We start from the raw sequence: 4,689 nt of genomic DNA, 5'->3' as shown, positions 1-4,689 counted from the left end.
AGTGCACTAATTTGGGTGCAATAAGAGGCTAAAACATGAGATTATAGCCTACCATCAACACCTCACACTTAAAACATTGCTTGTCCTCGAGCAATCAAACTACACTTCACATAGAACATGACCTTTTTAAACAACTCTCATAACTCATCACACCAAGAATATTTAAAACAGATTTAACACAATACCGTAACATCCTAGCCTCAGGATTTGACTCAAAAGCACCATGCATTATTTATAACCTGCTCACTTACTCTAATACAGAGGTCAAGCATTACTTTTCCTTCATGAATCAAGTGCCCTCACACAATAATAGAGAGTAGTTCCACACACAATGAAATTTAAGAACAATTAGGAACTCAAGATAGAAAGAATTCGCTCACTCTCAAAAACAACATTCATATGCCACAAAATACGTACCATTGGCTTGCCTGTAGTGTACTACTCTACTAATTGAGCTCATTAAGTCAAGGATCAAGTAGGACTTTCATTGGTTGTAATGTAGGCTGCGGGGTGGGCATGACATATTTAGATATAAGAATGACTACACATCCCTAAGTACTTTAATACATACATTTATTATCATTCAAAACCCCACACTTATGTCAAATCAAAACTCCACCTTCAAATTAATATACATTAACTCCCCACTTCTTTAAGCACAAATGCATTAAGAGTTACCACTATCACATAATATTTTTCACACAACAATACAACTATTTTTTCTTTTCTCTTTCAATTCAAGTGGCTCTTATCTTTTTTATACAGTGCACCTTTCTTCCTTATTTCATTAGTTTTACTCAAAAGCCAAACCAACCACCCCACACTTCAACTTTTACATAGTTCATACCAAATTCAAGTGCTCACGAGAGGTTGAAGGTTCAAATAGATGGTCAATTCAAACAAATGAGTAAGGCTTGTAATGTGGTTACCAAAGAAAAAGGATTATAGGATCCACGAGCTTAACTAAGATACATAACAATTAGGTGGATAAAAGCATATAATTGGCTCAACAAAGAAATGCCTATATCACTTCCAAGACTGAACAAAACTACTATTTCATTTTGCAAACACACGGAGCAAGTTCTAGACATCAAATGCAATGCATAGAATACACAAAAACTCACACACACCTGGCACATAACTGACTCAGGATTGGACTATCATGACACCCTAGTCAAAGTAGTTAAGCAAAGTTAAGATCATACAATTTAAGGTACTTATGCAAGAGTAAAAAACTAAGCCTAAGTGTCACAACTAAAGCACTTAATATTCTCAAGGTATAATAAAGTCAATATATATGGTCTTCATTTCAAATCATAGCACAAGGCTTCCTACTATTCTACAAAACAAAAACTAACTACACCCGATTCAAACAAAACCCTTGGAAAAGAACCGCGACATAAAGAAAAACTAAGGGGTAATTATTACACTACCTACCAAAAGAAAATATTTTTTTCATTTTCTTTCGACTTTAATCCCTCAAGAAACCTGTCAAATGATATCCATCGTCGGGAAAAAATCAAAAAAATTAAAATTTTTATGGATGTTTCAAAAAAAAACATTTCTATCTCTAACTACTAAAACTAACAAAACTAACACATATACATACAACATAAATCTATCCCCCACCCCACACTTTAAGTTGTAGCATGTCCCTATGATACACAATTAAAAAGCATAAGGTAAAGAAAACTTCCCTGAACATCTAGTCGGGGTCTGAGTCGAAGTCGGGATCCATTCCTCGCCTTCGAACTAATGCGCACATCCATGCAGATAGCTTCTTCTTAGCCTTTTTGGGGTACAACCCACACTTATCTTTCTCACTCACTGCAGCCTTCTCCTTCGAGCCCTTCACTTTCCACTCAACACTTGAAGCTGGTTTTTCTTTTTGTGCCCCTTTTTCTACATTCATATCAAAAGTCACCGTCTCCTCACCCACTCTAAGCATGAGTTTCCTTTCGTGCATATCTAATATAGCTTTACACGTCGCTAAGAATGGTCTTCCGAGGATGAGGGGGGCCTCCTTATTCTCCTCCATGTTCACCACTATAAAGTCTTCAGGAAATACGAACTTATCTACCTGAACTAACACATCCTCCCCTATCCCCTCAGGTATTACAGTCGTTTGGTCCACCAGCTACAAAGATATTGGCACTGACCTTATCTCTCCAATCTTCTTCTCCAGTTTCCTATAAATAAATAGAGGCATTAAGTTATTTGAGGTACTAGAATCACATAAAAATTTATCAAAATTGACAGTTCCTAACGAGCAAGGTATAGTAAAACTTCCTAGATCTCAACACTTTTGTGGAAATATATTTTGCAATATCACACTGCAATGCTCTATGAGCTTGACCACTGAGGTCTCATTTATCTCCCTCTTCTTTGTAAGGATCTCCTTCATAAATTTGACATAAGCAGGCATTTGTGAGAGCACTTCTGTAAATGGTAAGTTCACGCGAACCTGTTTCAGCACATCTAGAAATCTCCCAAACTGGTTGTCCAGTTTTTCTCTATTAGCTTTTGAGGGAAAGGTAGCGCAAGCATATGATCACTCTCATCACGTTCCTCCCTTCTCGATTTTTCTTCCTTCTTCTCCTTCTTAGTTTTTATTAGGCCTTTCTTCTTTTTGTCATCATCACTTTCCAGCTGCTCCCCACTTTCTTTTTCAAGTATCACATCTTGTTTGATTGGGGTGGGGTCTTTCAATACTTGCCCACTTTTCACGATTACAATATTCACTGTTTCTTTGGTATTTCTCTTAGTATCAGCAGGTAGAGTTCCTGGAACCCTCTCAGATAATATTGTTGCAATATATATCACTTGTCTCTCCTGGTTTCGAAAACTAGTACCCAGTTCTTTGATAGCTGCTCCATTGGCGTCCAACCTCTCATCATGTTTCAGAATGAAGGCCTTCATGAGATCCTCCCCAGTTCTTTGTTGCCATGCATTAGCTGTACCCCCAGATGAACTCCATGAAAAACCGGGGTGCTTCTGACCCATTGCATTATAATTTTCCACATCATTTACTTCCTCAATTGAGGCTTGACACTCATAAGTAGGGTGTCTTCTTCCACATATATCACAAGCTGCGTGAGGCTCATTTTATATCAAGGCTAAGGTCAACTTTCGTACTTCTTTAGCCATAACATCAAGTTGTACCTGCACAAATGTAAAATGTAATAGCCTTAACTTGGTGAACACCTTTTGATCTTATTCTTTCAGCACTCTCAGAGGGCCACTAATTATCTTCTTCAGATAACTCATCAAAAATTGTAACTATCTCCTCTAGAGTGTTCTTTATCAAAGGGCCTCCAACTGCATTGCTCAATGTTCTACGCAAGGTTGGTGTCATTCCTTCCCAAAAATCATGGAGTTGCATCCAGAGTTCAATTCCACTATGTTGACACTTTCTAACTATCTCTTTAAACCTCTCCCATTCTTCAAACATAGTTTCAGTCTCTTTCTGGCAGAAGTTATGGATTTCTCTTCTAATTTTGCCCATCCTAGCTGAGGAGAAATATTTATCAAAGAATTTTCTCGTCATCTCCTCCGATGTTCTGATCGATCGACTGGGCAAAATCCTAAGCCACTCCTTAGCATCATCCTTAAGTGAAAAGGGGAATGCCCTTAAGTACACTGCATCTTGTTACACACCGTTGTATTGAAAGGTGTTCATAATATCCTCGAAGTCCATTAGATGAGTGTTTGGCTTCCCTCTGAAGACACACCAATTCTTAAGGATTTGAAGCAACCCTTGCTTCAACTCAAAATTGTTTGTTGCAATTGGAGGTGGTCTAACACTGAATAATCCTTGATTGTAGATCGGTCTAGCATAATCGCCAAGTGGTATCCTAGGCAATTTTTGATGTTGATGTTGATTAAGTGTGAGACCCATCTCTTCTTCATAGATGTTCTGCGCATATTTAATAGTTGCTTCCTCAGCATCCCGTACAACTTGTTCTCGTCTTTGGGATGCCTCTCTTGCAGCCAAATCTAGATTATCATCATCGACTCCAGCCATAGTTTCTTTGGTTGAGGCTTGCCCAACCTTTTCTAATGTCTCGGTGAGATATTTTTCCTTCCTCAGGTGGTGCATTTGTTTTTCTATCTCTGGCTCCTATGGTAGCACTTCTTTCGCAGAAGTTCGATTCATGCACCAATCTCAACATGTAACCTGCGCACACTCAAAGAACATCAAACGTAAAAAGAGAAAAATAAAATAAAATAAAATAAAAATTCCTGAATTAGCACTATAAACTATTTCAAACATTATTGATTGCTAATCCATGATAACGACGCTAAAATTTGATGAGCTCGAAACATACACTTAAATTATGCTCGCTAATAAAAAATAGTATAGTATAATTTTGTATCCACATGGAATGGATTTAAACTGTATTCTTGTAGTTTCTAGCTTGGTTGATATCCAAGATAATCAACAATTAAGATTTCTATGATTTCTAACTATAATTAACTAAGAATCTAAAGCTATTGACTAATGACAATCACAACAAAAGTAAGAAAGGAAGTTATCAATGGAAGAAAATAGAGGTTGATAGGATAGGTGTAAGATAATTATTTGGGATATAACTCTAGATAATTCATTTCTAATGTTCAAGTGAGTCTCTCGAATTTACTCAATTATTAGTTCAAACATTAGGCAAAACCCCTCTCTCGATTAAGTCT

The 4,689-nt window shown here is 37.1% G+C and overlaps 1 non-coding gene across 1 annotated transcript; it reads left to right on the top strand.

The window, feature by feature from the left end:
* Positions 1-3,392: 3,392 nt before the first annotated feature.
* LOC117276200 (small nucleolar RNA R71) lies at positions 3,393-3,499 on the top strand. The gene has a single exon (XR_004506442.1). It is a non-coding gene; the product is annotated as a small nucleolar RNA R71 (small nucleolar RNA).
* The last annotated feature ends 1,190 nt before the right edge of the window (positions 3,500-4,689 follow it).

The sequence above is a fragment of the Nicotiana tomentosiformis genome, chromosome 3, assembly GCF_000390325.3.
Source record: "Nicotiana tomentosiformis chromosome 3, ASM39032v3, whole genome shotgun sequence".
Classification (NCBI taxonomy): Eukaryota; Viridiplantae; Streptophyta; class Magnoliopsida; order Solanales; family Solanaceae; genus Nicotiana; species Nicotiana tomentosiformis.
Note: the sequence above shows the minus strand (reverse complement) of the source record. Positions and strands in the feature narration are given on the sequence as shown.